The 21,935-nt window shown below is 42.2% G+C and overlaps 1 protein-coding gene across 2 annotated transcripts in view; it reads left to right on the plus strand.

Annotated features, from left to right (window-relative positions):
• Window positions 1–1,195: 1,195 nt before the first annotated feature.
• The window catches only part of CALCR (calcitonin receptor), a 379,531-nt gene continuing 358,791 nt past the window's right edge, over window positions 1,196–21,935 (plus strand). Inside the window, exons 1-2 of one of the 2 annotated variants that reach the window (XM_075587337.1) lie at window positions 1,196–1,622; window positions 20,795–20,847. The gene's annotated coding sequence lies outside the window, so the exon portion shown is untranslated. The remainder of the gene's footprint in view (window positions 1,623–20,794; window positions 20,848–21,935) is intronic. The other variant, XM_075587336.1, reaches the window with a different exon arrangement.

Here is a 21,935-nt window from a genome sequence, read left to right on the forward strand (position 1 = left end):
CTAAGGGTGGTCTAGTACATTTGGTTGCGGCCATTTTGCCGTCACCAAATCACTGGCGTTTAGTCGCTGCTCACCTCGCCGCTGCGACCTCTCGCCACAGGCCGCTGCTTTACCTCCAAGGTAAATCCCTAACCTTACCTCTTACTCGAACATCCCCTAAACTTAACCCCCAATACAAACACTACCCCCTACCCTAAAAACCTTAACCCCTTTCCCTAAAAACCTAACCCCTTACCCTAAAACCCCTATACTTAATCCCTTACTCTAACCTCTAAATTTACCCTTAAATTAACTTACATTGGTGAAGCGGCCTGCGGCTGAGCGTGGATAGGTGGGGCTTAGGGTCCATCTGAAGCCTGAACGCCGGCAGAGACTTGGTTGTAGCGAGACGGCTGCGACCAAATGGCTCATCGCAACAAGTGATGCCAGTTTATATCCATTGTTCCTGTGAATCTGCTTGTCACTTTTTAACCCTGCTGGTGTTTAAAGTTGGCACGTTAAAGAGAGAAGTAGGAAAGTTGTCACATATAAAAGCATACACTTGTTATAAAGAGTGTTGCCTTCTGATTTGCTGGGTATGGAGGGTGGGAGATGGGGGGGGGGGGGAGATTCAACCTTAATACAATGTACCCAACCCACATATAATTGTATATGTGCCAAATAGAAAACTTAAAACTCCTTCAAACTCCTTTCAGATGTCAATATGTTAAAGAAGAAGAAAATAGCCTGCAATTTGCAGCAGCTTTTGGTTGTAGCACACTGCTATATGAACAAAAAGATACGAATCTGAAAACTAGATTTTCCCCTCAGAACCAAATTCAAGTCTGTCAAACTTTAAACCAGATTGCTCTCCTAAATTTGGGGAAATACATTAGAAAATAAATAAAGCCATTAAATTCAAACACAGAACTCTAAACACTGCGTGTATCTGCATTCTGATACTAATTGCTCTTTTCTGAGCCATTTTATCAGCAAAAAGCCATTCATGTATCAGGCAGCCTACACTGCAACTACACTTCTCAATGATGTGACTGCTGCTCAGCTGATACAGTATCCTGATGTACAGAGCTCATCAGTAGCAGCAATAACACAGGTACGTCCCTCCCACCCTGTGGATGTGCTGTGGTGGATTGGCTCAGGAAGAGGGGCGATCCCTCTATGAAGTGGGGATCCTTTTCCACTCCTGCTGGCTCATTGAGAAGCTTGAGAAAGACGTGCAGCCTTCAAGCTGTGCTCTGCCTTCCTCCAATGAAACTCCAGCATCAGAGCTCACCCCCACCTCCACCGCTTAAACTCAGTCAGTTACCAGAGATCGTGCATACTTCTCACTCCGGTTCTCTCACAGAAGCAATACAGACACCCAAAGACGGGTAGGCTTGCATGGGACTGTTTGACACTTGTCAGCAATACTGTAACATCCATAGAGTGTTGACTCTATGGCTCAACTGGATTTGCTCTGACACCCCTGCATGATATTCACCTACGGTTGTGGGGTAGGGATTGGTCCCTTGTCTTGCATTGAAGGAGCAGGGGTTGGAATTGAGCTTGTGAGAAGAGCTTCCAAGTGATGTCATAAAGAAATCGCTGGAGTTTGCCGTGTCGTTTTGATAAGTGAGAATTCTGTAAGTCAATCAACTTCTTTCTCTTTACAATACTGTGTTTGTGGTTTTATGCATGCGTGACTTAAATCAAAGACACATCAGCGAGGTCTGTATCATGCATAGCTGTGTCCAATCACATTGTTGTGGTTGCTTAACATGCCTGGAGCTGTATGATCTGCAGTGCTTTGAGTGATCAGAATCAATGCAGTGATATTCAGATATTCCTAGAAAAGTAATCTCTAACCTGCATGTATGTCTGTCAACCATCAGTCAGAACAATTTGCAACCACTGATAACCCCGGAAAGCCATCCAAACTCACTGTTTATCATTGCATGGTACTCAAATACTGTCATCTAAGTTGCACAAATACCATAAAGTTAGAAATCCATTTTTTTAAATGTTATCCTTCAGACTGTTTTTTTACAGGTTGCTATCATATTAGCCAGTTTGCGGAGCTTTGTCAATAGGATTCATTTGCTTTGTAGAAATGTCTGTAGCATGCAAGTGGATAATTATTGCAACCTTTTTATTTCTAACAAAAGTCAGTAGGTGAACTGAAATGAAAGGAGATGGGAATAAATAATTAGCAGTTTCTGCAGACAGAGGGCAAGCGGCTGTTTTATCTGCAGGGGTGTACTGCAGTTCGCCAGGTGTCACAATCAGGCATTGTAGAATAGGATTATATTCTCTATCTAAACATAAATTATTATTATTTTTGGCCATTTCTACAAACTAGACCAAAAATGTGCAATGCAGCTGCTGTACTGCTGCTTTGCAGAAACAATCATTCTGGAAGGATTACCAATTCATACAAATTCAGGTTTACAATTACATATCAAAATGCTGTGAATCCCTGGGGCTAACTTATATTATATTGCATAAAAATAGATCTGTGAAATACAGTATAACTGATTTTCAGTTAGTCTCACTGAATTTCACTCATTGGAGACAGTACCTTGCCATTAAAATGCCATTTGTGATGGCACCCCCATACTGGATATAACCCACATATATCATAAGTGATCTTGATCCTTGAAAGTTATCATTTCTGCATCGATTAGAAAAGGTGCATTGATCAGTTAAGATAAATATGAAGTGATTCCCTTGTAACAAATCCATTTATAGAAAAGAAAAACGAAGACATTTCCAGGTGAAGAAATGACTACATTCTTGAAATGATTTTTGTTCTGTTTCTTCACTAGGTTTTGCAATATTGTTCACTTTATCCACAAACAGTGTGATTTCCAAAACATTTAAATGAAATGACTTGCTAAGAATGCAAAGTAATTTGGCAGTGGATTGATTAAAAATATAGGAGGTAATTTATCAATGTGCCCCAAAAATTTGGGGCAAATCTGTAACAAAAATAGCACCAGCTTTACCAAAGGAATCCCATTGTTTTCTATGGCTAGTTATCATTTGATCCAATTAGTGCTTTCTTTTGCAGTGTTGTTAAACAATTTAAAATTCAAATCTCTATATACAAATACATTTACTCAGCATTACAGTAGTTTATGTACATTTATCTAAGGTTTATTTATTTCTACATTTTTCTAACGTGCTACTCACCAAGAACCTCAGGACTAGAGTGTGTTGGTCCATGTCTTTGATATGTGCTAAAATTATTTGGTTGAATTTAATTTAAATAACTTGCTGCCCTCAAAGTACTTAGTGAAGATCTCTGTATTCTGAATGTGAGTCAACTTTAAGTAGAAGGGGAGAGAACACTTCTATTTACATTTCCGTTTGTTTTCTGAAGTTCATTTTATTACCATAGAAACTGCCTATGTCTTATTAGGAAACATCCAGTGACAAGTCTTTAGCTTGCTTTTTCTCATACATTTATACTGTAATACAGGCAGTCCTCGGTTATCCAACGGAATCCGTTCTAGGAGTAGCGTTGGATAGTGAAATCGTTGTAAATTGAGTCCCATGTTAATCAGTGGCGGTGAGCGTTGGATAACGCATTCCAGCATCAGATAACGCATTCCGGAGTCGAAAAATGGCCCGTAGGGTTGCATGGTAAAGCGTTGGATATGCCATTTGTTGTAAAGTAAAACGTTGGATAGCGAGGACTAGCTGTATGGCTATGTCTTAAGTCATTTCTAACTTTGTAGCTGGAAACTCCAGCTTTAAAGGTGATACTGCAGAAGGATTGTATTGCTAGAAAAATTAAGAGAATTGCTTTTGAAAGCAATTGTGTTTGAAAATGTTATAATTGGCACCTATTTCTTTATTTCCATAATAAACATAGCATATAGAATAATAAACATAAACAAAGCTCTTAAGAATTCATTCTTGATTTGCATGATTACAGTACCCATTAAAAGACTATTATGCATATTAAATTGTGCCTGCATATACTTGTATATACTGTATGCACATACTCTACTGTATGTCTAGTCATGATGAATAAGCAAATGCTGTTTAAAAAATACATATCTTCATGTTACGTGTAAGTTTATTATTACACAGAGTTGTAAACAATTTAACAGATTGCTATGTTTGGTTTGGTGGAGGTCAGATATTTAACCAATATGTAAACATTTCTTGATGTTCAAAAATGTGTTAGATGATAAGCAATATACATGATGTACCTGTTAGTAAAGCAAGTACTGTACCATCTGGCATTTCATTGCTGGGAAAGAGAATTACAGTCGTGTTGGGAAGCTCCATGGTGCCATCTTACAAATGCAAAACCTTAAAATGCTATAGGCAGTTCTATTGTAAAACTGGCTTGAAATCCAAGAGAGATAGCATGGGTTCATCTTTAAAGTTTCATGAAAAAACATTCATTTTATATACTGAAGGTATTTTATACTGAAGTATATTGTACTGAATTAGAAATATGGGGATCCTGATAAAAACAATGTGTTTAAGGACTAACAGCTAGTTTTAATAGTGCCTATACTTGCAAGATAAGTATAATAGATTGGAAAATTTCTTGCTGTACACTACCCTTTCTCAATGATCAATTTACATTTATAAATAAAGCCTAGGTTTGCATGTTTTCTTTCATGTCGTAAAATTGTAATCAATGTTGAAACCTACAACTTGAAGTTGTGATCAATCAATGTCACTTATAGGGCAAAGGAGAGAGCAGTATGTATGATGGTTAAAAAGCATGGATGGTTTAATTTTTGACTCATGAAAGGAAATGAAACAATTTATCTTTCATGGTCTCTTGGACCTAATGAGAGAAACTTCCAAGAACGTTTTACAGTTGTATATTCCAAATGTAAGATTCCACAAAATTGATATGCTGTGCAAAATGATGGTTATAAAGCATGAACTCTTTAAAAAAAAAAAAAAACCTTTGGGGGGAGTGTAAACAAAGAACACAGTTATTGGGTCATGAGCAAGTAAGAAAAATTGCAAGGAAAATGTACTGTAATAAAATTACGCATCAAAACAGCTCGATACAATAGGAAAGTAATATCAGGTACAAAGTATTTTTTGATCATAAGCACAATTCTTTTATCTTGTAATGCGATTGATGTTCCTAACACTCAATAAGTTAATAGTGCATTCAAAACAGTTGTGCATGAGCAGGCTACATATCATTGTCTTGCACAGTAAAAAAAAAAAAAAACGTTTTTAATTTGATAACTACTTATCTCACCCCAAAACAAGACTAACATGGGTTCTTGTTAGGGCACAGTGCATCAAAGTTCTGGGTCACATGTTCAAGTTTTTAAATAAGTTCACGTCATCAAACCTATAAAGGATATATATATACGTCTTAACACACACAATCACATTTGATTGATGATTATTTATTATATTAATGGATTGTGCTGTAAATTGACATTTCTTCTTGACAAGTTTAATGAAGTTGTAGTGTAATATATTCAGTAATTGTGACTTTTTGGTGTGCCCGCTACTTCTGTTTTTTTAATTATAATAATTCCAGTGCTTTAAATTTGGTAAGATCCCAGAATCTCTATAAAAAAAAAAATAAGCCTCCTTCAAAGGGTTTTTTTCTTACAATAATGCTTTCCTGAAATAAACTGTACGTGGGCATGCTCTAAGACCACATATTTACAAAAACTGATTCCCTGATGTCCTATACTACTAGTTTTTTGGATTCAGACTTCTTTAAAAGCTATGTCTATACTATTATTGTATACCTCATACTGAATATATAAAGTCCTTTTTGTTAAATCTCCATTCAGAGTGTGTGTGCGTGCGTGCGTGCGTGCGCGCGTGTGTGTGTGTGTGTGTGTGTGTGTGTGTGTGTGTGTAGGATGGAAGGAGGATAGCTTCCTTAGTACTGTAGTTCAAACTGCTTTTCTAATCCTACTTCTGAGATTGCTACATAGGCATGGATGTTTGGTCTCTCTCTCTCTCTCTCTCTCTCTCTCTCTCTCTCTCTCTCTCTCTCTCTCTCTCTCTCTCTCTCTCTCTCTCTCTCTCTCTCTCTCTCTCTCATTCACTAAACTCTGCTAATAGTAATTCTGTATTCACTAAAGATAACATTTTAACTTTGTTATCTTGTTTAACTTTCCATAAAAGTCAGTTATTTATAACAAACATTAGTGAAAATGTTCTGCAAGTAATGTGCAAATGAGCAAAAATGAAATGCATACCACGTACACTAAGCTCTGTCAAGGTTGGCCAGATAGTGAGGGCAACCCACTACCCTCTCTTGTGTACTAAAAAACGCTAGTAAAGCTTGCTCGCCCCTATGGCAAACAGAGGTTAACCCTCAACTCCTTCCTCCCAGGAGCATAATCTCAGTCCCCCGTGCAGTTCCAGAGCAGGTAATCCAGCATTTGTTGGGAAAGCAAAATGTGACGTGTGAAGGTGGGGTTATGATGTGCAGAGGCAGGTTTATGACATGCAATGCTGAGTTATGACATGTAGGGTTGTGTTATGTTAAATGGAGGCAGGGTTGGGACTTTGTCTCAGGGTCTTCCGGCAGCGTGAGATTTACCTCATGCTACACAAGACTGTTAAACAGGACCCTAATGCATAATAACCATGCATAGTGCGTGAAACTTGACCGGGCTGCTACAACCATCTCACACCCCACACCAACATACATATAGATTTAGCTAAGGTTGTTGCGCCTTCTGGCGTGCTATGGTGGCATATTCTGTGATTTTCTGCATTATCACTGCCATTGAATCCTATGACAAATCTGCAATATTCTGTTAAATAGAATGGTAAACCAAGGTATAAATAAAAACAATATTAAAATTAACATTTAAATGTAAATAAAGTGGTCATTAACCTCTTAAGTACCAGTGAGGCTATCTAGGACTTCTCAAGAAGAGACGTTTTTAGCCTCATTGGCACCAATGGGTTTAATGATTACATTAAAAACCTTTACTCCATCCACAGTGAAGTCCAGGATTTCCATTACCTAGTCCAATTTATTAATCCAAAGGGTTGATGCCCAACCATAAACCCCCTGATAAATAATGTAAAAAAATAAATCCAGTCTTTGCCACTTGATGGCTGAAAGAAAACAAATGTAATACAAGGCTTCAACTGAGATCTAATCCAGGGGCTGATGGCCTACTGTTATCGACTTCCATCTATATCCCTCGATGACAATCCTCATCCTTGATTGCAACTCATGGCCCCCTCTTGCTTGTAAAATAATCCTCTGGACAGATTGAAAAAAATAAATATTTTAATCTTTTCTTCTTTATCTACAATCGTCATATCACAGGTCCATCCTCACACTTTCTTTCTCTGCTACTAAAGTGTTTAGCGAGAGTGTGGCCCTTATATAGATCACATAATATGTGGTGGGCAGTCACATGGTAAATCAACCAATTATATTTCTATGTTTTCCCTTTCGATATTAGGCACAGACTTTCCACGTTATATCTATTTGAAATGAGTCTAAAGTCCAAGCATTTGCACCCACCAATAATTGCTATCACGCTTACAGAGGCCCCACACACTTCCCCACAGCAATGAAACTGATTTCAGTGGGAGAGAATGGCGCCTCTGTAAGACAGCAGCTCTCCTCCCTCCGCATCGCGGCATCATGTGATGCTGTCGTTATGGCGACGCTGTAATGGGCAATAGGTGTGTGTGTATATGTGACAAGAAAAAAGGGGGGGATGGGGGAGCACTGGTGAAAATCTGATAAATAACCTAAAAAGGTTGTAAAATGCTCTATGTCAATCTCAAGGGTTTTGAGGGTGTAGAATAAATTATAACACTCACACGGCCTTGTGCGAATGCTGTCGCATAAAGGTATCTTTTGGGCTCACTTTTCCTTCTTCTCTTTTTTTTCTTGCGTCTCCTTTCTGTCTTCTGGATACTTTCGCCGCCTTGCGTCTGTAATTTCTTTCTCCTACTTCTTTGATGTTCATCACACCCTCGGAATAAAAATACACACAAAATGTATGAGCAAACTGTGATTTTATCAGGAAGATATCAGGATATAGAGCAAGAATATAAATAAAACACTCACACGGGCATGTGTGCGTGCGCTCTAGGGGATGGTCTCTTAGTCTTTATGGGGCAGTCCTGCTTCTTAATGGGAAGTAAACGCTCTAAAAACAGAAGGTTAAAAGGCCACACCTCAGTTTAAAGGCAGAAATAAAATAAAATGTTACTACTCACACGGCCAAGTGTGAGTGCACACTTGGAAATGGTATCTTTTAGTTCTCCTTCTAGGTCCCAGCTGGGAGAGGTCCACTGGTGCTAAACGTGGGTCCTCACCCCCCCCCTAATAGGGTCAAAAAGGTCTGAGCCCGATAAATACAAGGCTAAAGTCTTTATTGAATGGACAGTACAACAGAACACAGCTAACTCAGTCCGTGAGTCACTCTGTGGAAAAGTAAAAAAGCCAGTCTTTGGGAAATCGAGCAGGGCTTGTGGTGCTGCAGCTGAACTGCCTCCGCGTCCGGATGTAGCGCTGCACGTCCGCGTGTCCTGCTCCCGACGGTGGCTTGATAGGACCAAAAATGTTGGGGTATTTTGAGCTACGCGTTTCGCCTTTTGGGCTTCCTCAGGCTCCGTAATGTGTGTATATGTGTGTGTGTGTTTATATATATATATATATATATATATATATATATATATATATATATATATATATATATATATATATATATATATATATATATATATATATATATATATATATATATATATATATATATACAGTGTTCGACAAACCTATACATCTGCACGCCCCGGGCGAGTGGATTTAACACAGTGGCGAGCTCCTATTGGCCAAAGCAGCACACATGTTTTTTTTTCCCTGCTCGCGCTGCTGTTTAATTTCCCCCGCTCGCACTGGAGGGGGAAAAAAAAGCCGGAGGCGGGTTCATGTTGCTGCAGTGTGTGTATGTGTCTGTCAGAGTGTGTGTGTGTGTGTGGGTGTGTGTGTGTCTGTCAGTGTGTGTGTCTGTCAGAGTGTGTGTGTGTGTGTGTGTGTCTGTCAGTGTGTCTGTCAGAATGTGTGTGTGTGTGTGTGTGTGTGTGTGTGTGTGTGTGTGTGTGTGTGTGTGTGTGTGTCTGTCAGAGTGTGTGTGTGTGTGTGTGTGTGTGTGTCTGTCAGAGTGTGTGTGTGTGTGTGTCTGTCAGTGTGTATGTGTCTGTCAGAGTGTGTGTGTGACTGTCAGTGTGTGGGTGGGTCTGTGTGTCTGTCAGAGTGGTGTGTGTGTGTGTGTGTGTGTGTGTGTGTCAGTCAGTGTGTGTGTGTGTGTCAGTGTGTGTGTGTCAGTGAGTGTGTGTGTCAGTGTGTGTTTGTGTCAGTGTGTGTCAGTGTGTGTGTGTGTGTGTGTGTGTGTGTGTGTGTGTGTGTGTGTGTGTCAGTGTGTGTGTGTGTCTGTCAGAGTGTGTATGTGTTTGTGTCTGTCAGAGTGTGTGTGTGTGTGTGTCTGTCAGTGTGTGTATGTGTCTGTCAGAGTGTGTGTGTCTGTCAGTGTGTGGGTGGGTGTGTGTCTGTCAGAGTGTGTGTCTGTCAGAGTGTGTGTCTGTCAGTGTGTGTGTGTGTGTGTGTCTGTCAGAGTGTGTGTGTGTGTCTGTCAGTGTGTGTGTCTGTCAGAATGTGTGTGTGTGTGTGTGTGTCTGTCTGTCAGTGTGTGGGTGGATGTGTGTGTGTGTCTGTCAGAGTGTGTGTGTGTGTGTGTGTGTCTGTCAGTGTGTGGGTGTGTGTGTGGGTGTCTGCCAGTGTGTGTGTCTGTCAGAATGTGTGTGTGTGTGTGTTTGTGTGTGTGTGTGTGTGTCTGTCTGTCAGTGTGTGTGTGTGTGTGTGTGTGTGTGTGTGTGTGTGTGTGTGTCTGTGTGTGTGTGTGTGTGTGTCTGTGTGTGTGTATGTGTGTGTCTGTCAGAGTGTGTGTATGTGTGTGTCTGTCAGGGTGTGTGTCTGTCAGTGTGTGGGTGTGTGCGTGTGTGTGTGTCTGTCAGAGTGTGTGTCTGTCAGTGTGTGGGTGTGTGTGTGAGTGTGTGTATGTCTGTCAGAGTGTGTGTGTGTGTGTGTGTGTGTGTGTGTGTGTGTATGTGTCTGTCAGAGTGTGTGTGTGTCTGTCAGTGTGTGTGTCAGTGTGTGTGAGAGTGTGTGTGTGAGTAGGATGACTGACTTGGTCTCTCTCTGTAACTCGGGAAGCAGGGGGTCCCTGAGTATGAAATCAATGTGGTTAAGCTCAGGGGACCCCCTGTTCCCGCACACTATTAATAAAAATACATTAAAGACCTCCACTCTCAGCAAGACAGCGGTGTATATGAGGGAGAAAAGATATCCATAGTGCAGACCAATCATATAAAACGTAACTTTTATAGGGTTAAAAAATGAACACTTACAATAAAAACATTCATATAATGCATATATCACAAAACTGTGATGGAAGAGAGTTAGCTGCGAACTTCTGGCTCACCCACCACCTCCGGTCTGCAAACACTGCGTTGGGACGCCGCTAAGCTGGACACTCCACCTCCTGTAATCCCTCTGGGGTGTTTTGGTCGCATCGCCTTCGATAGCTACGTGGGACGCCGCTATGTTGAGCTCTCCACCTCTGGGGCTCCCTCATATACACCGATGTCTTGCTGAGAGTGGAGGTCTTCACTACAATTGGAAGAGAGGTCATTCCCGCAAAGACAATTGTTCTTTACTGCCCGTATTTTATCTACATCTTGTGAGTAGGCTACACATATGAGCCAAGACGCATCACTCACTTGACCCACAATTTATTTTATTGTCTACACTTAGATTGTATTTTGTTTTATCTCCCTTATATGCTCCCCCTGGATTGCGAACGGATTTCTACGAATTGAGGGACCAGTGGAACCAGTCCCTAAAAAGCTGGGTTTGAGCAGGGGGTTTTAATTAATTTTTTCACGTTATTATCACGTTTTCACTGAATTATTCTTTATCACTAGATTTGATTTAATTTATTCACGGTTTATTTTAAGTGAACACTAGTAGTGTTAGCGCCTTTTTTCACTATAACACAGCACAAAAGTGTGTTTAACACAGCAATCAAACTTATACCCTGGAAACAATATATACACGTTGCAGATACAAAATACAAAATACATATACTCATGTGACTTCATAAGCATATACAGGGCAAGTGATTTGTGGCAAACTAATGGTTAAAACAAATTGTATAGATACACTGGCATACAAGAGAAGTGTATATATATTAAGTACTTTGAGTAGCAAAACTGAATTGTGAATACAAGACATAATGATTGAGCAAACAAAATGATACATCAATTTAAACCTTATTGATCAATAAATAATTGAAAAAATGTATATGCAATAGAAAAGTATGTATATGAAAAATCACTAATGATGAAATAAACATGTTCACTAAATGTAAATGTATTCAAAATAAATTAACAATTCAAAAATAATTCAAAAAGAAAAGAAAAGGTAAAAAGCAAGGGGAAGGGGTGGGGAAGGGGAGGGGGGTGGGGGAAAGGGGGGGGTCGAATATAAAATAAATACATGAAAATCAATCGTGGAGAAAGTTTTGTAGCTCCCAATCTGTATTGAGACCATTTGGTTGCAAAGTGTTAAGACAAAAGATCCATTCAATTTCTTTATTGTTCAGGCGATTAAGCCTGTCTCCACCTCTCGTATCTATTGGTACATGATCAATGCCATAATATTTGAAATTTTTCAATCCTCCCTGGGGACATTTAGAAAAGTGGTCAGATACCGGGTGGGTGGTGACATTTTTTCTGATCAACTAATATGTTCTGAAATTCTGACGTATAAGGGCCTTATCGTCTTCCCAACATATTTCAGATGACATCCACAAGAAATGACATAAACCACATAGCTAGAGTGGCAATTAATGAAGGTCTTAATCCTATATCTGGTCTTGGGATATAAAGCAGATATTCTTTTAATAGGTTGTGCAAATTGGCATGACCTGCAGAAACCGCACTTAAAGAATCCCTTGGGTATATTAGACACAGTGGATTTTTGTGATTGGTAGACGCTCTTAGAAATTTATGTAGCCAAAGTGTTAGCTTTTTTAAAAGCAAATTTAGGCCCGCTTTTAGTGACCTCGTCCAGATCTGAGTCTAATTTAAGAACGTACCAATGTTTGGAGATGATACCACGTATCTGTGAAGCATGTCTACTATGTTTTGTTATAAATAAACAGAGTTGGGATTACGTTCCCACGCTCTGATTGGCTACCGTACCATGTGAGGGCGGCCATCTTTCTTTTCATGTCGTCATCTTAAAGGCATTTGAAGCACAGCCATTCTGATTGGCTGGCGTCATTGCCTTTAAATGACGTCATCAATTCCTCCCCCCCCCCAAATCACATGGTTTTCATGGCCCAATTAGGGCCGTGGGAACCATTTGATGAAAATGTGACGTCATAGGCTTATAAAAGCCTATGTCGTCTCATTTTGAAGGCAGACGCCGAGGAGGACGGACCTCCTAAAGAAGAAACAAGACCTACCCCACGGAAGAGTGGCCCTTCCAGTCCGATGAGGTGGAAGACATCTCTTATGGGGAACCCAAACCGAGTCACACCCACAAAACACCCCAAGAATGGTGGGGGTGCCTGAACTCGGTACGAACCGAAAAGACCGCTCCCTATGATGACGAATATGATCGGCAGGAGAAAGAGCGGGAGCAGCGGATCATCGAATATTTCCATCAGCTATTACAGTTGCAAGAAAAGCAGGGTGGATCCAGTGACGCTGCTAACATTTCAAATGAAGATGGAGACCCCAGTATCCCTGAGGGGACAGTGTCATCCAAAACAAAAAGGTGGAAAAAGAAAAGCGGTTCTTCACTTACAGTGGAAGGAACAGACACATCTGCAGATCTTGCGGAGGAAAAGGGGGTCCAAAATGCCCTGCAGCCTAGAGAAAATGGAGAAGTCGTCCCGCGGATGACCGAATATCCAGAGGGCCCAAGGCAGAAGTCGTGTACCCCAAAGAAGTGTCTGTTCGGTGCTAATAGTGAGAAACCCTCAACCAACCATCCCAGGGAAGCAGAGCCGGAACCGGTGAGTGACGATCCCTTGACCAGCCCTGGGGATGCCCTGAAGGTTGCCAGGCATGACTGTGATCTGCTCCGGGAACAATTGAAACTGAAGAAAGATGATTACGCAGAGCTACTGAAAAATAACGTGAAGCTACAGAAAGATGTGCTCGCAATGTACTCTTTGGCCAGGACAGAATTGGACGATCTCAAGACTGAGCTAGATAATGCAAATGCTACTATTATCGCCATGGATGAAAAGCAGAGCCAATCTGATAAAATTATGGCTAAGCTGAAGCGGAAGTATGAGGAGGCACTGAAGGAGATGACAGTCTTTCAGCAAGAGGTTCACACTCTTCGCGTAGAGCTGAGTGCCTCACAACAGGAGGTCAACAGTGTCCGGACAGAGGTGGACGTATCTCAGAAGGAGGTTCATAAACTCCGCAGAGCACTGGACGCCTCACATCATGAGATCAACAGCTGCCGCACAGAACTGGAAGTCTCCAGAAACGAACTTCACAGTTTCACTGAGGAGCTGGACATTTCAAAGAAAACTATCCTCCATCTTAACTTAGATCTCAAAGTCTCTCAGAAGGAGCTTGAGAACCTAAACCTGGAGATGGAAGTTTCACGCCAGGAGACAGCCCGCCTCTAAGCAGATGTGCAAAAATGGAAGGTGGACTGCAAGGAGGCCCTGAATAGTACAGAGACTGAAAAAGGAGAAAATTTAAGATTAAAAAAAGAAAATTCGGAGTTGACAAACCACGTCACTGGAAAGAATGAAAAGCTGCACGAGCTTGAAAAAATAAAGAAACGGTTGGAAGATGAAAAATTTTAAGCAGAGCATCGACTGGAGAACCAACTGCAAGGTCTGCATACACACCTCCAGAATGTCGAGGAGAAGCAGCGAACTCTGCAGGAAGAAAATCTGCAGGCTGCTAAGGAAATACTAGTGCTGCAGGAACGTCTGATTACCCAGTGCGTCCTTGCAAAGCAGCAGGATAAACTGAAGGCTACCTTGACCATCACCAAAGCATCGCTAGAGGCTAAGCTTAGAAGCCAGGTGACTCGGTACAAGAGGGAGCGCATAAAGGTCCAGAAACTGAGACGAGTATCTGCGGCCCAAGCGAAGAAGTCCACAGTGCTCAACAAAATAAAGAATGATAGGTGGAAGCAAGCTCAGAGAAAGTACAGGGAAGAAATAAAGACCATGAAAGGAGAATGGCAGGAAACACTAAGAAACAGAGTAAGACTCTGCAGCCCAGTAACTTACAGATGCCTCCAATACGGGAAAAGGTATTGGCTCTGTCCAAGCATCGGTATCCCACAGTAACTAAGGTCCATGAGGACAAGGGTACAGTGAGAGCTGGGGACACCACTCACCTTCAAAACAAGATTACGAAGTTTGAGCCACCTAAGAAAGCACTAGCCAAACCTGCAACCGCCCAACGGGCAACAAACAGAGGTAGGAGTGCAGAATCAAAGCCAGAAGAAACCTTAGCTGAGGAAGCTGAAAAGATAGGACATTCTCTGGAAATGGAGCTGGAATCGTAACTCAATCCCAAAGAAGCTGAACTGGCGACTACATTGAATGGGAAAAGTGCAGGAAGACAGCTTCAAGAACTGAGGGCTCAAGTGGCTGTTCTTGGGCACTCTTGTGATACTAGGAAATGGACATTTGGTGCTAAAGTGGAGCACATGGGAAGGATGGCGAGAGAGAGCGATTTGCATAGGCGCTCTGCGACTGTCGCCATACAGTCTGCCTACAAAAAGAGGAGTGCCCTACAAAGGGGAAATCTCAGAACCACGTGGTCAGTAAAAAGACTGTACTTGGGAAAAGTTCTCCTTGAGCACTGAGGACTGCTGATCTCAAGCACCTTCTGGAGGAGACACTACTAAACTGGAGGAAGGGCTCCAATCCCAGCAGGACTGAGGGTTGTCCTCCATCCACTCTCATTCAAGTCACAGAGATATCTCGAATGAGAGTGGAAGGATGGGCTTTGGCCGTGGCAAGCCCGAGCTTCCCACAAACAGGGGAGGTATGTAACAGGGGACTTACCCTGTTCAGAAAACTTGCCTCTAATCCAGCAGTGTGCTGGTTAATTGCCCAGCACCTGGCTGATTAGAGGTGTTAGAAAAAGCCTGCCTCTGAGACAGGAAGTGAGACTCCTTAGCACACCTGTGAGCTGAACAAGGAGACAGACGTCTTGAGCTTGCCAGAAGAGACTGCACGCTGCCAGCAAGACACAGGGGAAAGTACTTCTAAACCTGGAGAACAAAGAAGCCTTCCCCTACAAGAGACAGATAAGACTTTCCTTTCTAAGACTTTTTGTATATCTGCACATATCAAGATATATGTTTGGGGCTGGGAGACATGCTAATCTAAAGGGAGTTGTGGACTGCATAGGTTTCACTAGAAATACTCCCAAGTGGAACAGAAGCTTTGTTTGACCCCTTATTTGCATACGTTTGGATGATTTTCTTGTGTTAAAGAAACAGGCGCAATAAAAGCCTTATTTAATTTCACCTTAAAGTCTCCATTGCAAACCTCTGCACATGTCCACATACACATGCTTATGTAATCCTTAACCATTTATTTGTATATTGGTGTTATATATATATATATATATATATATATATTATATATATATCCAACTGTACAAATGAATGGGGGCAGGGTGGGTATCGGGCCAGAGTGGCTTAACCCCTTAATTACCTTTGCGGTTAGTAACCGATAAGGTGATTAAGGGGTTAATTGATAGCCAATACATTGCAAATAATTTTTTCTATGTATTTTGTTGGCAACGGAGGACACAGGCAATTTGCTGGCGAAGGGGCTTCATATTGATGAGGTTAGTAGAACTTTATTTATTTTATTATGCTACTTAATGTGTTTAATAATGGGCAAATAATCTATTATCCATATCTGGAAATAGTTATTTTGCACATTATTGTACTGTATGTGTTTGTGGGGGGGAGGGGGGATTGATGTATTTAATGTATAGGTCAGGTTTATTTTTTTTACATACAGGGTTGGTTCCTTTTGGTCTGCGGGGAACCTCTGGAGACCACCTGAGGTCTCCTCAGGCTTTCCACGGGTACCAGGCTGGAGGTGTCCATGGGGGTAACTGCGGGGAAGAGCCGGTGTCCCCACATCTGTTGGGGGCACCGCAGACCTGTAGGGACCACCCGTGGGCCCACAGACCCCCGTGGGAACCATCCGAGGCCCCTCAGACACCTGTGCGTCTGACCCGGGGGCCCCCAGACAGCCGTGGGCCTACCCGTGGAGACCCCATTGTGGCCAACAGTGCCTCGCGGAGACCACCTGGTGGACCACGGCGCCTGGCGGGGACCACCCATAGGCCTCCAGCCCCTGTTTGAAACATGGTGCTGGGCTACTGTGAGGTTTATGGACACCCGTCAGGGCCACCGGGGACTCCCGTGGGCCTGGGGTATTAACCCTGTATGTAAAATAATAAATCATGTATTTATGGAGGGGCACAGGGGGTGGGTTATGTATTGAATAAATATAATGATGTTTATTGTGGGGCTTTGTATTGTTTTTCTTGTGGGTACTGGGGGTGGGGGAAGGGGGTATTGGCCCCAAGGGTATGTGGGTAGGTCTCCCGCCTGGGTTAGTGGGTTAGGGCGGTTAGGCCTCACAGGATGGTTAGTGGGGGAGGTATTTAGTCCTCCTAAGTGGTGGGTGAGGGTGGGTTAACCCTTAATGACTGTAGCGGTTAATAACCGCTATGGTGATTAAGGGGTTAGGGGACATTACATTGGCTATTTTGATTGTTGTGTATGTTTTGCAGCACCGGAGGGATATGGGCAGGATGAGGATGAAGACAGCCTTCATCGTGGGTGCCTGGAAAAGGTAAGTGTAATATGTATTTACTGTATGTACTGTATTTATTGTAATTTATATGTATTTTAAATGGGCAAAATGCATTATTATCCATATGTGGATAATAGTAATTTTGCCCATTACTGTATTGTATGTGTTAGGGGGAGGGGGAGGGGGGTGTATTTAGTTAGAAATATTGTTTATTTTTTTGGAGTCACAACATTGGTACCGCAGGCCTGCGGGTTACCCGGGACTCCCGCAGTGACCACGGGATGGCCGCGGGGACCCCCGGACTCCCGCGGGGACCTCCTCTTGGTGAGCCGGGGACCCCCGGACCCCTGTGGGGTCAGCCAGGGACACCCGCGGGACCCCTGGTCTTCCTCGGGGACCCCCGGGGGCTTAGCCGGGGACACCCGCCGGCCTGTTGTATGGGTGTTGCGCTCGCAAAAATGTAAACAAAGAAATTTTTCAAAGTCCAGCTTTTTTATCACCTGCCTTTAGGTGGCGAGCTTTTTTGAACGCAACTTTCGCGTACGATAACTTTGCGTAGCTTAGTGAATCCCTGAGAAGGGCAGAATTGAATGCAAACAGGTTATCGTACGAGCAAAGTTGGACTTTGAAAAAATTCCAGGACAAAGTCAGTTTAAGAACGCAAAGTGCCTCTTTGCATGGCTTAGTGAGTCGTGTTCGGTGGAACATCACGTTGTAAGAGCACTTTGCGCTCTTAAAACGACTTATCGGAGCTTAGTGCATAGCCCCCTATATCTGCATTATTAAAAAGACTTGAAATGTCTGTTTGACTCTGGTCATTAAATTAATGAGTGCTACAGGATCCTGTTCGTTATAAAAGAATACAGCTTACTGCAAATAAAAGGTACAATAATGTGATTATGCAACATATAATAGAGGACATAGGGGGCTATGCACTAAGCTCAATGGGTTTGCGTTCTGATGTTTCAAAAAAGCACGTTCGTTAAAAAGTGAGGCCGGGGATGCGATTCACTAAGGCCTTGAGCCCATTTTTTAACGTACCTGCTCAAAATAGCTCAAAACACCCACAGCGTACGTGTTGCTTTTTTTCCCCCTGCTAGCGTTCTTAACCTTTACGTATGCTAGCTGATAGAAAAAAAAGCCGCTTGTAACATTTGCATGGAGATTCTATTTCTCCATGCAAGGCTGTTACAGACGATCGTACACTAAATAAATACATTTTAATAATAGTGTACATGAGCAGGGGGTCTCCTGAGCTGAACCGCATTGGTTTCAGGTCCGAGGACCCCCTACTTCAGGAGATACAAGCCCCGTTATGGGGTGCCGGTATCCCTTGCACTTTAAAGCTCCCGCGTCACGTGACCGGGACATTTAAATTCTGCAGGGGATACCGGCACCCCATAAAGGGGCCTGTATCTCCTGAAGTAGGGGGTCCCCGAGGCTGAAACCAATGCGGTTAAGCTCAGGAGACCCCCTGCACATCTACACTAGTATTAAAACACACATAACAATAAATAATAATTCATTACCATAGCGGCTATCCGCTATGGTAATGAAGCTGCATTAATGTACATTTTAATAATAGTGTGCGGGAGCAGGGGGTCCCCTGAGCTGAACCGCATTGACTAATGGCTCAGGGCCCCCGGTATGGGGCATCAGAGGCCAATGTCGCCGCCATCTTTATAGTGTCCAAGACGCGACGTGGGCTCCATAAAGATGGCGGCGACACTGGCACAGATGCCCCAAACCGGGGCCTGTAACTCGGGAAGCAGGGGGTCCCTGAGCCACAAATCAATGCGGTTCAGCTCAGGGGACCCCCTGCTCCCACACACTATTAATAAAAATACATTAAAGCAGCTTCATTACCTTAGCGGCTATCCGCTACGCAATGAAGGGGTTAAGGCACAATAGCATATTTATTGGGGACAATTGCCCCCAATAAACATAGCAATATACAACACACATCCCCCCGCCCCCTAACACATACAGTACTGTAATGGGCAAAAAAACTATTATCCACATATGGATAATAATGCATTTGCCCATTTTAAATACATCTACATTACAATAAATACAGTCAATATATATTACACTTACCTTTTACAGGGACCCATGATGAAGACCGTCCTCATTCTCATCTTCAACCTGCCCATGTCCCTCTGGTGCTGCAAAACATACACAAGAATAAAAACAGCCAATGTAATGTCCCCTAACCCCTTAATCACCTTAGCGGTTATTAACCGCTACAGTCATTAAGGGGTTAACCCACCCTCACCCACCACTCGGGAGGCCTACACACCCTCCCCAACTACCCCCCACCTCGTGAGGCCTGTCCACCCTCACCCACTACCCAGCCGGGAGGCCTACCCACATACCCTTGGGGCCATACCCCCTTCCCCCACCCCCAGTACCCACAATAAAAACAATACACTGCCCCACAATAAACATCATTATATTTATTAAATACATAACCCACCCCCTGTGCCCCCCCCCCATAAATACATGATTTATTATTTTACATACAGGGCTAATACCCCAGGCCCATGCGAGTCCCCGGTGGTCCTGACGGGTCACCTCACAGACCTACAGGTGCCCAGCATCATGTTTCACATAGGGTCTGGAGGCCTGTTGGTGGTTCCCGCCAGGTGCCATGGTCCACCAGGTGGTCTCCGCGGGTCACTGTGGGCCACAATGGGGTTTCCACGGTAGGCCCGCGGATGTCTGGGGGGCACCGGGTCGGACCCACAGGTGTCTGAGGGACCTCGGGTGGTTCCCACGGGGTCTGGGGACCCACGGGTGGTCCCTATGGGTCCGCGGTACCCCCACAGATGTGTGGCCACCGATTCTTCCCCGCAGGTGTCCCCCGTGAACCCAGCAGTCTGGTAGCCGTGAGAAGCCCGAGGAGACCTCAGGTGGTCTCCAGAGGTCTCTCGCACACCAAAAGGAACCAACCCTGTATGTAAAAAAAATAAACCGGACCTATACATTAAATACATTTATCACCCCACCCCCCCCCCCAACACATACAGTACAATAATGTGCAAAATAACTATTATCCAGATATGGATAATAGATTATTTGCCCATTATGAAACACATAAAACATGCATAAATAAAACATGAAATCTTAATCTTAAAATGACCACATTGCATGTTACAATAAATCCAGCAGCAATTGTAAATATAAACCAACAAACCAGCAGCTACACAAATGTATATGAAATGTCACACAATTGCATTGAGTGTGTACATGATGCAATTAATCTGTGCATCATGTAACACTATGCAAAATATATGTAACAATAAAATACACTATGAACAATGTCCCCTAACCGCCAATGCCATCATGAAAATCAAATAGAAACTAAGCAACATCAATACATTTACCATCAATCAATTAATCCATTTCCTAAACCAATTACAATACAATACAAATCAATTATACAATTCCCTATTCAATTCCTAAAGCCAAACCATTGCCAAAAGAATTCTAATTGAAAGTAACCACCATCATTCTAATCTAACTACCAGAAAGAAGCCATTAAAAATAAACTGTAACGAAATACAAATTACATTATTCACACCAATGTCTAAATAAAGCTGATAAATACATTAGCCATACATGAAAAGAACATAAACATTAGCAAAACAATCAATTATTATCCTTGTATGTCTATCCATATAGATAGATAGATAGATAGACATAACATACAGGGGCAATACTAGAGCATAAAAAACAATGCATTTACATCCAAAAATTACATAGAATACACCCATTCAGTGTCCGTGAATGTATGTATAGCCATGGGTACATAGATACATTCACGGGCATTAAATGGGACTGAAAAAAATAAGACATGAATCAAAAATCAAAAAAACCTGTCAAAGTAAAAATAATAAACTTTTCTTTTGTTTACTTACCATTAGATGCCCACTCGCCGAAATCCAGGCGACCCGGAAGCACTGGATCCAATCCACAGGTAACCATAAAATAATAAACCCTTACAATCCATAACAGTGTCTTTTTTCTTCTATTTGTAATCCTTCCCGTCAGTCTTGGGGTCTTCTTTTCTTCTTTGGGGTCTTCTTCCGTCTTCTTCCATCTTCTTCTGCCACGCCCTTCTTTTCTTCTTAGGAGGGGAGGTGTTCCCTCCTCGGCGTCTGGCAGAAGAAGATGGAAGAAGACGGAAAAAAGTCAGTTTTAGAGCGCAAAGTGCCTATTTGCGTTGCTTAGTGCATCGTGTTCAGAGCAACATCACGTTCTAAGAGCACTTTGCGCTCTACAAGTGACTTAACGGAGCTTAGTACATGACCCCCACAGTATGATTGTTTATGAGAACTTAAACCGCTGTTCAATATTGTGTGAAGCAGACTAACTTTTGCTCCCGCTGGCACATTGTGGTCGGATATTCTGTGATATTCTGGGTTTTAAAACAGAAAAAAACAGTCAGCTCCTAATTTATATACCCCCAAAGTAACCACAACATATATATATATTTGCATATGAGTGTCAAAACGGAGTGCTACTGGGCATGGCAATATATAGTTAAAATCAAGGACAGAACATAGAACACATACAGAGCCCAATGCTACTTCCAATGACACAGATACACAGTAAAGTACATATATATATAAACTAAAAATATATGGTCATTTAGTTTGAGTCTTTGGCCAAAGTATCTTAAGCCTGCACACCAAACGCCAAATCTGTGCAGGTCCTAACACTAATCAAATTCTTAATAGCCTGTATAATACCAGGAAGAAAACTTTAAAATAAAGCTGTTGTGATTAGCTGCATAGTACTTAGTTTGATTGAAGCTCTTATTTACCTGGATAATACCTGCATAATACCAGGAAAAGCACTCTGAATTAGATTTGTCATGTATACATATATATATATATATATATATATATATATATATATATATATATATATATGTGTGTGTGTGTGTGTGTACTTTTCTGTGTATCTGTGTCATTGGAAGTAGCATTGGGCTCTGTCTGTGTTCTATGTTCTGTGTTTTGCAATCTTGTCCAGCTTGTCACAGCTGATTAAGGGAGGGTGGCT

Source organism: Ascaphus truei, chromosome 2 (genome assembly GCF_040206685.1).
Source record: "Ascaphus truei isolate aAscTru1 chromosome 2, aAscTru1.hap1, whole genome shotgun sequence".
Classification (NCBI taxonomy): Eukaryota; Metazoa; Chordata; class Amphibia; order Anura; family Ascaphidae; genus Ascaphus; species Ascaphus truei.